Genomic DNA, 11573 nt, shown 5'->3' with positions numbered 1-11573 from the left:
TATTTCAGATTTATCATATGATGGGTTTATGCAATATAGAAGAACAAAGTATTGTAAATTCTTATGAATTTTTTGAAAACATCTACTAATAATTAGTCCAGTCAGTGTCTGTTGTCAACTTCAACATTGCATTTGTCATTTTTAAGTAGTTTCTAGACTTTTCTAAATGTGTTTCTTATTCACATGGTTTTACAAGCAAGGTCTGCAAGCAAATTTGAGCTGAAAAATTTTTCTTAGCCTTTAAGGAGAATTGATGTTGTTCTTTGTTTAATTTAATTTGTTTAAATATAGTAGTTTTAATAAATAAATGTTTAATTGTTTATGGTTTTTTTCTTATTTGTTTTCAAATTCTTAAGAACTAGGCAATTTAGCTAAACAAGTTTTGTTTTATTTCTTAGTGCAATTGGAAAGAGCAGAAAGCTATTTTTTAGTTAAATTGGAAAGAACTGAAGTGTTTTTTATTCTCTTCACACAGTATTACTGGTTTGGTTTGTATAACTGGTTTGGTTTGTATAACACAGTATAACTGGTTTATTCACTAACACAGTATAACTGGTACTGGTTTGAGTAAGTTTACTATTTTTATTTTATTTTATATTGGATTTATTTTATATTAGATATATATTTTATGTATTTAACATGGAAAACTGACTGTAATTTATTGATCACTTACTTAAATAATTTTGTGCATTGTAGTAGATTCTTTGTTAAATTAAAAATAATTGATCTAAATAAATATTTTTTAATATTTTTGATAAATGACTTATGTATACAAACATAAAAAGATATGAATTTCAATAAATCTTAAGTTTAAATATAGTCTTTGATTAGAAAAGATTTCAATTTATAAGATTCTTTTACATTTTTTTATTATTCAGTTGTAACAATAGTAATATTACTGGTAATATGTTTAATGATAAGTGAAATTGAAGTGGATAATATTAGGCTCAAAGAAGTTGTTAATGTAAATGCTAAAAGGCAACTTGAAAATAGTTGTTGTCAAGTGAGGAAGATAAAATTAATCGTTGTTGAAATGTAAGAAATGCTGCTCAGCGAGCAGAAAACTTACTTGCCAGAATTCAGTGTCAAGCAGTGTTAATGTCTGTTAATTTGATTTTACCTTAGACAATTTAGAACAAAGCAAAGTATGAATTTTACTATTTATAGTAACAATTAATAGCAGTTTTAAATTTAAATGATTTTAATTTTTTTTATAATTTCTAACATAGTTATGTTCTTTTTTTTTTTTAGTTGCCTTTGCCATTACTTGATTAGTTTTCTTACTGTTAAAACATGGTTTTAATTTTGTAAATTTAATATGATGCGAAATTTACTCTATTAATCATTAGTCAACAGTTAGAGAGAAGCTGGAGCTTAATTAAGAAATGCTGGAAATTAAATCAAGGTAAAAATAATTTTGTTTACTGGTAACTATAATAAAACCACTTACTACTATTTATTGCGTGTTTTTCACTTTTTTTAACATGCTGCTTTGGAAACACTTTCTTTCCCTCCTCTCACTCTTAAAAGAGAGAGAGAATTAATAAAACTTATGTAATTACTGAGCTCTTATGTATTTCTTAATACCACAATTGATAATGACCATTTATATATCGATTGTTCAAATATTGTGATAAAATCTTTTTTAGTCCAAGTATTTTAGTTAATAAAATATCTTATTAAGTTGTGGTGTTATTTGCCAGTGTTACTACATTGTGTTGTCTAGCCTTTTTATAATCTTTTCTTTTTTAATTACTCTGGAGACACAGTAATGTGTGCTTACAAATATCTTATACGATGCGCTATTGTTGCTGTGTTTTGTGTTGATAGACCTAGGCTGTTATAGCTATTTTTTTATTCTTTATATTTTCTGTTATTATTATCCTAATTCTACTAACAATAAAATGCAAATAATACTTTTTTAATTACAAATAGTAAATTTTTTTATACTTCTTTTTTTAGGTATTTTCAGGCTTTACTTGACTTTCTTTTTCTGGTACCTGTGTTGTGAAAGATTTTAAAAAGAACTTAACTAATGTTAATGCGGTCTTTATGTCGTTAACTATAAGCAATGGCATTGCTACTGTTATTATCACAATGATTATTACTGTATTATTACCCAGGTCAAAAAAAAAAATTTGTTCTTGTGTCGAGCAAACAATTTGTTTTTTGTATAGCATTTCTCATTTTGATTTCCAATATGCAACTCAATTTTCACCATTACGTCAAGTTGTAAAGATGATAAACATTTATAACATTTGCACTTTCAATTCAAGTGCAAAAGCGAGTTTAAAAAATCGCGAAAAAAATCATATAGTTGGGCCGGTAATCGTACCAACTGTTAGCCAACTGTTTTATTACTGTTGGGCCGTTAATGGTACCAACAGTTTATAAAACAGTTGGCTAGGTGTTGGTAAAAGCGTTACGTTTTTTTCACGGTAGCAACTAAATAGCCGACTGTTGGCCCAACTGTAGCTAATAGTTGGTCATTAGGATCGGGCCAACTACTTACCAACTGTTCAATGTTTACTGGGAACAGTACTAATATAAGAAAAAACACCAAAAATTTTACTTTTTGTTTTTGTCTTGAATGAATTCTGTAATCTTGTTGATAAAAAAGTCTCATTTCAGAAGGAACATAATTACACAATTTTGTTTATTGATACTTCATAGAATAAATGCCATTCTTAGACGTTTGTTTCAAATGTATCATCTTTCAGTCAATCATTTTCAAGCAAAAAAGCATAAAGCAAAAAAAAGCAATAAGCAGTCAACCATTTTCAAGCAAAACTCCACACTCAATACAATACAAAACAAAACACTCGTAGCTTATATATACATGCTTTTTCAGGATATACATTAAAAGTAGTTAAAGACAGGCGCCATGTTTTTTATACAAAAACAAAAAATGTTGCGGAACATTTATTTGTTCTCGATTGGAGGGACGGTACAAAAGTTCCTCAAATGTTCTGTGAATTTTTGTTCAAGTTGCGTTCACACGAAAGTATATTTGTTCATATTAGGTATTTCACAGAATGTTCCGTCAAATGTACCCTCGTATTTGGCCGGTGAATAGCCTATTAGACCATAGTCATAGTATTTAAATACTATGACTATGATTAGACTAAGACATCATGTTATCGATTTTTTGACGTCAGATACCATGGCATTGCTTAATTTGTATTTTATTGCTTTAACTTTTCTCAAATATAAAAATATACTCCTGCTTTTGTGAACACATCCTGATATAACAGAGCGTTTTTTTCCTTTCTATAATTTTTTTCTTTTTAAATGCTTACGGTCTTTTCTTTATAAGTCCTTACGGTCTTATCACAAAGCACTGTGGAAGAGTATTTACAAGGAAGTTCACTCTTTCTTCCTTACCGATGTTATAAACCTAATTATCGCCGCATGTTAAGTCCAGCATTGCTATCTTCAAGCAAGTCCAACATCGAGCAACAAAAAAAATACTGCCTATTACCCACCTGTCCTGTTAAAACCGACTGCAATAGCTCGGTGTAACAACACTTGAAGAACGCCGTAAAAGAGCAGACCTTATCAAGCAATTTAAAATCACGCGTCAATAAAGCCGAGTATATTTTGGAAGGGCATAACCAAAAACTTGAACGCCTGCTTGTACGGAATTGTGAAGAACAACGTAACTTTTTTAAAATAGAGTTGTTGTCCCGTAGAATGCGCTTCCCATATTGAACGTTCCATCAATCAATGCTTTCAAAGACAGCATAACAAAGAAACTTTTAGAGACACATTTGCTGCTTTGTTTGTAGCTTCTGTGTTTTTATTTTCGTCAGCATAGAGGGGTCTGATGTAGCATCTCTTCATCAAACAATAAATAGATTTATTGTATTTGTTTTGTATTTTGATCACTGAATAAAAGGAAAAAAAAATTTAATAAGATTATATAGTAATGTGTAAGACGCTTAGTAGGTTACAGTATGTCTTATTGACAGACAGGCTAAAAATGAGCTACCTTATCACCAACAAACACCTAAAATTAAATATGTTAAAAAGAAAAGAATCGTGACATTTTTAAGATAATCATTATTTATCTATTTTAATTTTAGATGCCCCAAGGATCCTTTCGGTCTTTTCACAGAGTACCTCGGAAGAGCATTTGAAAGGAATTTCATGCCTCGTTTTTTACCGATGTGTAAAACTTGCCCAGAGACGGCGTTGAACTACGGATCTCTAGCTTCTGAGGCAAGCGCGCTAACCACTGCGCCACGGTTGTTCTAATTTTAGTATTAACTCTTCATTAATGGGGTGTTAAAAAAAGTGAGGGGGAAAATAAAGACTAAAAGTTTAGAAACGATAGTCCTTATAGTTTATCTGAACAGTATAGAGAAGCAAATACTGCTAATCAAAAATCCACACATGCAGCCAACAATAGTATACAATTATGAGATGTAGGGGGGGGGGGGGGGATTTGGTGCGGCGCGGGGCCCCCTGCGTTAGCCGCAGCAGGGGGTGCGCCAGTGCTGCGCCTGGACTGGGGGGGTCGGGTGATCCTCTTTTAGGGGAGAAGAAAACGGAAGAATTTTTTTTATTCCCTGTTTTTAATGGGTTGAGTGATTTATAAAAGGTTTTCGTTAAAAGTGTTTATGTAGGAAAATTTTTAAGAATTTTAATTGTTTGATCCTCTAAAAGAAGAAGAGTAAACTAATGGAAAGTTATTTGGCTCATGACCAGAATATAAGGGTTCGATTCCTTTCTCTTTATTTTTAAATTAAAGCAGTTTCTTTTGATTATGGAGAAATAAAAGTATGAGAATCGTTTATACATGTTAGTGGAAGCAAATAAATGAGTAAAATAGGGTAATTCATGTTTTGTATCAGGTTAAAAAATTTAATACTTTTTTATTCTAAGACGCATAGCTTAAGCCATGTTTTTACTGAGACAAAGAAAAATTAACAGCAGTAAAGAAATTTATACAATTAAAGTAATTTAGATATAAAGTAATCGTAAATTTTGTCTAATTAAGTGCCAGCAGACGCGGTGATACTTAAGAAATAAATTTTTATAAAAAAATAGGTTAAATGTGTATAGAATAAAATTTGTAAAATTAAGATTATTGATTTGGTAAAATATACATAATTAAAAATTTCAAAGATTTTATGAAAGAACTAGAAACTTGAATAAATGATAATTAAACAGGATTAGATACCCTGGTAATCTTTTTGTTAATAATATTTGACTTTATTCTTTAAAGAATAAAGTCAAATATTATGGGCTTTATAAAAAGGGATATTATGTACTACAATAAATATTATAATATTCATTATTTATAATTTAGTTCTATTCTTTTACTCTAAATATTATATAAGTTTTATGTTAATAAGCATTATTCTGTCGATAGGGATGATAGGAGTAATTGTTTGATAGGAGGAATTGTTTTAACTATTACTCATAATTTTAATTTAAAGAAGCAAAAAATATTTATACAACACTTAAGAAACAATTCATGAAATTAAATTTATTTATTTATTTATTTATTAGTTTTTTACTTAGTACTGTTATTTTGTTTTTTTCAATTTTTCTTTCTTTTAAATCACCAGATAAAGAAAAAGTTTCTATTTATGAATGTGGGTTTAATCCTTTTCATTCAACTGGTCAACCATTTTCTATAAGATTTTTTCTAATTGCTATTTTGTTTTTAGTATTCGACTTAGAAATAATTTATTTATTCCCATGATCTGTAAATTCAAATTTAATAGATTATTATTCACAATTTGTCATTTATCTATTTATAATTGTATTAGTCATAGGATTAACTTACGAATGATTGAGGGGGAGGATTAGAATGAGAATAATGCTATTTGATTTCAATTTATTAGTGATAATTATGTTTTGTATTAGTATTATTGGAATAATTATTAATAGAAGCAATATAATATTAATTCTAGTTAGTATAGAAATTTTATTATTATCTATTTCAATGAATTTTATATTAAGTTCATTAACTAATTTTTCTCTAGAAGGACAAATAATAGCAATATACATAATAACTATTGCTGCTATTGAGTCAGCTATTGGATTATCAATAATAGTGGCTTTTTATAAAATAAAAGGATCTATTTCTTTAAAATTATTAAATTTACTAAAAGGATAATGAAAGATATATATTTAATTATACTAGAAATTATAAAGTTTTTGATAATTATTGTTCCAGTTCTAATTTCTGTAGCCTATTTGACCTTAGCAGAAAGAAAAATTCTAGGTTATAGTCAGAATAGAAAAGGTCCTAATGTGGTAGGAATATATGGGTTATTACAACCCTTAGCTGATGGTGTAAAATTATTTTCAAAGGAGTTAATTATTCCTAATCATGTTAACATATTTCTTTATTTATTTTCTCCTATTTTAGCTTTAAGTCTATCTTTGCTTATTTGAGTAATAATTCCATTGGGGGTAAATAATTTAATTTTTGATTTTAATTTGGGAGTGATGTTTATTTTTGCTATTTCTTCAATAAACATATATTCTATACTTTTATCTTGGTGATCAAGTAATTCTAAATACGCCTTTTTGGGTTCATTGAGGGCTGCTGCTCAAATGATAAGTTATGAAGTATGTATTAGCTTAGTTGTTTTCTCTTGTATTCTGTGTGCTGGAACTTTAAATATCTATTCTTTAATAAACTCACAAAGTCAAAGCATTTCTTATATTTTCCCTTTATGACCCATAGCTATAATGTTTTTTATATGTTCATTAGCAGAAACTAACAGAGCTCCTTTTGATTTAACTGAGGGTGAATCAGAATTAGTTTCTGGTTATAATGTAGAATATTCTTCGATGTCTTTTGCTTTGTTCTTTTTGGCAGAATATTCTCATATAATATTTACTAGTGCTTTTTTTGTAATTTTATTTTTAGGAAATTGAAATAATTATTTCTTTATTAATAATTTTATTTTCTTTTTAAAAATGATTGTATTTGTTTTTTTGTTTATTTGAGTTAGAACTTCCTTTTCTAGATTAAGATATGATCAATTAATGGGTTTATTATGAAAATCTTATCTACCTTTAAGTCTATCATTTATTATTATTACTAATTCTTTATTATGAGCTTTTTGAGGTTTATCTAATAATGATGTATTTAATCTTTCTTTTATTAATTCCATTTTTAAGTATAATAAACATCTTGTTAGTTCAAAGAAATAATAAAAATATTTTTAATATTTCTTTGTTTTGATCTTTAATATTATTATTTTATTTTATGTTATTTTTTATTTTGAATCATAAAATTTTAAATTTTCCATTTAATTTAAGTTTCAGTTGATTACTAATAAATTCAATATTTATTAATTGAAATAATTTTATTCTTTCTGTTGATGGTTTGTCTATATTTTTTTTAGGCTTAAGTATTTTATTAATTCCTATATGTATATTAATAAGCTTAAAATCTATAAAATATTTTAAAAAAGAATTTAATATATTGCTATTTATATCAGTTATTCTATTAATTACAGTATTTTCTATTTTAGATATTTTATGGTTCTATATTTTGTTTGAAAGTATATTAATACCTGTATTTATTATGATTGGTATATGAGGTTATAGAGAAGAAAAAATTAAAGCTGCTTTTTATTTCTTTTTTTATACCTTGATAGGATCTTTATTAATGTTAATAAGTATATTTAAAATATACTCACTAACTGGAACTACTAACTATGAAAATTTATTAATCATAAAAATTCCATATAATATTCAATTTTGATTATTTATAGGGTTTTTTATAGACTTAGCTGTAAAAACAGCAATGGTACCATTCCATATTTGACTTCCTCAAGCTCAAGTAGAAGCACCAATAGCAGGTTCAATTCTGTTGGCAGGAATACTTTTAAAATTAGGGGGTTATGGTTTGATTAGGTTTTGTTATCCAATTTTTTCATTGGCTTCTCAATTTTATTATCCATTGATTATTATAATGAGTATTGTAGCCATAGTTTATGGTGCTTTAACTACGTGTTGTCAAATAGACATAAAACGTTTAATTGCTTATTCTTCAGTTTCTCATATGGGTTTAGTGACTATAGGTATTTTTTCACATTCTATTGAAGGGTTAGTTGGGTCAATGTCAATGATGATTGCTCATGGTTTATCTAGTTCAGGTTTATTCATTATTACTTCAATTGTGTATTTTAGATTTCATTCTAGAATTTTAAAATATTTTAGAGGTTTAACTATTACTATGCCGATTTTAAGTATAATTACATTTACTTTAATTTTAGCTAATGTTTCATTTCCTTTAACATTAAATTTTATAGCTGAATTATTCTTAATAATTTTAGCTTTTAAGTTTTCTTTGTTTATAACTTTATTAATTTTATTAGGGGTTTTCATAAATTTAATTTATTCTTTATGGGTTTACAATAGAATTTTTGGTTCTAGTTCGCCTTATCTAAAATTTTCAAGAGATATAATAGGTTTTGAATTTCAAAGTTTATTACCATTAATAGTATTTATTATTGTATTAGGGATTTATCCGAATATACTTATTGATTCCATAATATTTAGTTCTTATACTAACATTTCTATACAATGAGGATTAGAAAAAACAATCATCTTATAAAATATATTAATTCTACTTTAATCGATCTTCCTTCTCCATCAAATATAAATTACTTATGAAATTTCGGATCCTTATTAGGATTGTGTTTTGCAATTCAATTAATTACTGGAATTTTTTTAGCTATGCATTATTGTGGAGATATAATTTTAGCTTTTAAATCAATAATTCATATATGCAGAGATGTAAATTACGGGTTTTTATTAAAATCAATTCATGCTAACGGAGCTTCTTTATTTTTTATTTGTGTTTATATTCATATAGGCAAAAGTTTATACTATGGGGGTTCAATCAAAAAAAACCTATTTGATTTTCAGGTATAATTATATTTATAGTAATGATGATTACTGCTTTTATAAGTTATGTATTACCTTGAGGACAAATGTCCTTTTGGGGGGCTACTGTAATTACAAATTTTTTATCTGCAATTCCTTATATAGGAGATGACATAGTTCAATGAATTTGAGGTGGATTTAGTGTAAATAATGCCACTTTAGGTAGATTTTTTAGTTTACATTATCTATTCCCATTTGTACTTGCATCTTTAATTTTAATTCACATAGTACTAATCCATAGTGTTGGGTCTAGTAACCCATTAGGAATTAATAGTAATTTTGATAAAGTTCCATTTCATTGATATTTTGCAATAAAAGATATTTATGGATTTTTTATATTAATATTTATTCTATTATTTATAATATTTTTTTATACTAATACTCTAGGTGACCCAGAAAATTTTATTAACGCTAATTCATTAGTAACTCCTGTTCATATAATGCCAGAATGATATTTTTTATTTGCTTATGCTATATTAAGATCAATTCCTAACAAGTTAGGAGGAGTTTTAGCTTTAATTTTAAGTATAATAATTTTATTTACTATTCCATTTTTACATACTAATAAATTTTTTTCATTAACTTTTAGACCTATAGGAAAATTATTATATTGAATGTTTATAGCAAATTTCATCTTATTAACTTGATTAGGTTCTAAACCTATAGAAAACCCTTATATAATAATCAGTATAATTTCTAGTTTATTTTATTTTTTTTATTTTTTATTAATAATTCCAACAATAGGAAAATTAGAAAATTACTTGTTTTTTCAAAAGATAAGTGTATAATTAAATCACACGTTGAATGTTTTCAACTAATCATAAAGATATAGGAGCTTTATATATGATTTTTGGAGCATTTTCTGGAATGATAGGAACTGCTTTAAGTATGTTAATTAGAATAGAACTTTCAGCACCAGGAAGAGTAATAGGAGATGATCATTTATATAATGTTATAGTAACAGCTCATGCTTTTGTAATGATATTCTTTTTAGTCATGCCAGTCCTAATAAGAGGTTATGGAAATTGATTTGTGCCTATATATATAGGAGCACCAGACATGGCTTTTCCCAGACTGAATAATTTAAGTTTTTGATTACTCCCTCCTGCATTAATTCTACTTTTAACTTCATCTTTAGTAGAACAAGGAGCAGGAACAGGTTGAACAGTTTATCCCCCTTTATCTGGACCTTTAGCTCATTCAGGAGGGTCTGTAGATCTAGCTATTTTTAGTTTACATTGTGCCGGATTCTCTTCAATTGCTGGAGCAATTAATTTTATTACAACCATCTTCAACATGAGAACACCAGGTTTAACATTTGATAAACTTCCTTTATTTGTATGATCTGTTTTAATAACGGCATTCTTATTACTTCTTTCTCTTCCTGTTATAGCAGGGGCAATAACTATGTTATTGACTGATAGAAATTTTAATATTACTTTCTTTGATCCAGCTGGAGGAGGAGATCCCGTTTTATATCAGCATTTATTTTGATTTTTTGGTCACCCAGAAGTATATATTTTAATAATTCCAGAATTTGGAATTATTTCACAAATTATTCCTACTTTCAGCTCAAAAAACCAAGTTTTTGGATATTTAGGTATGATATATGCTCAATTAGCTATAGCCTTTTTAGATTTTATTGTTTGAGCTCATCATATGTTTACTGTAGGTATGGATGCTGATACTAGAGCTTATTTTACAGCAGCTACTATGATTATTGCTGTTCCTACAGGAATTAAAATTTTCAGTTGACTAGCAACAATGTATGGAGGAAAAATTAATTCATCTACACCTATGTTATGAGCTACCGGCTTTATATTTTTATTTACCTTAGGTGGTTTAACTGGCGTAATTTTAGCTAATGGATCACTAGACACTTTATTACATGACACATATTATGTAGTAGCTCATTTCCATTATGTTTTATCATTAGGTGCAGTATTTGCTATGTTTGGGGGATTTTACTTTTGATTTGGAAAAATTTCTGGATTTGCTATTAATGAAACTTTTGGTAAAATTCATTTTTGAATTACTTTTATAGGAGTAAATTTACCTTTCTTTCCACAACATTTTTTAGGATTAGCAGGAATGCCTAGAAGATATGCAGACTTTCCAGATAGCCTACTTACTTGAAATACCATTAGTTCTTTAGGTTCAATTATTTCTATTATAGGAGTGGTTTGATTTATTTATGTAGTTTTTGATGCTCTTTATTCAGAAGAAAAATTTATTTCTTGAAATAATTTAGACATTGAAAAAACTAATACTTTAGAATGATCACTAAATTGTTCCCCTAGTCACCATACTTTTAACGAACTACCTTTTATAAATCACTCAACCCATTAAAAACAGGGAATAAAAAAAATTCTTCGGTTTTCTTCTCCCCTAAAAGATGATCACCAGACCCCCCCTCAGTCCAGGCGCAGCACTGGCGCACCCCCTGCTGCGGCTAACGCAGAGGGCCCCAACCGCACCAAACCCACGCTTAAGATGTCAGATCAAAACAGACTGCAAGCGTAACCTCACATCAACAGTGTCTACAAGCTGTTTTTGAAAAATTTGCAAACAGTACAAATAACCATAATTATATAGCTGAACTAAAGTTGCACTAAATATCTTCCTTCCAAGTTTTACGGGTTTTATATTTT

General features: G+C 27.7%; 1 long non-coding RNA gene and 3 pseudogenes across 1 annotated transcript in view; all 4 read left to right on the top strand.

The window, feature by feature from the left end:
- Positions 1-2082, top strand: part of LOC136082120 (uncharacterized) — a 2310-nt gene extending 228 nt beyond the window's left edge. The window contains exons 1-3 of the long non-coding RNA XR_010639406.1: positions 1-567; positions 1252-1405; positions 1963-2082. The exon at positions 1-567 is cut by the window's left edge and continues 228 nt beyond it. This is a non-coding gene — a long non-coding RNA (uncharacterized LOC136082120). The remainder of the gene's footprint in view (positions 568-1251; positions 1406-1962) is intronic.
- A 3524-nt stretch (positions 2083-5606) lies between these two features.
- Positions 5607-7101, top strand: LOC136082602 (NADH-ubiquinone oxidoreductase chain 1-like; annotated as a pseudogene).
- A 4-nt stretch (positions 7102-7105) lies between these two features.
- On the top strand, positions 7106-8563 carry LOC136082601 (NADH-ubiquinone oxidoreductase chain 4-like; annotated as a pseudogene).
- Positions 8564-8712: 149 nt separating this feature from the next.
- On the top strand, positions 8713-11271 carry LOC136082600 (cytochrome c oxidase subunit 1-like; annotated as a pseudogene).
- Positions 11272-11573: the final 302 nt, after the last annotated feature.

This window comes from Hydra vulgaris, chromosome 07, assembly GCF_038396675.1.
Source record: "Hydra vulgaris chromosome 07, alternate assembly HydraT2T_AEP".
In the NCBI taxonomy this organism is placed as follows: Eukaryota; Metazoa; Cnidaria; class Hydrozoa; order Anthoathecata; family Hydridae; genus Hydra; species Hydra vulgaris.
The sequence above is the reverse complement of the archived record's forward strand: the minus strand, read 5'-3'. Positions and strand labels throughout refer to the sequence as shown.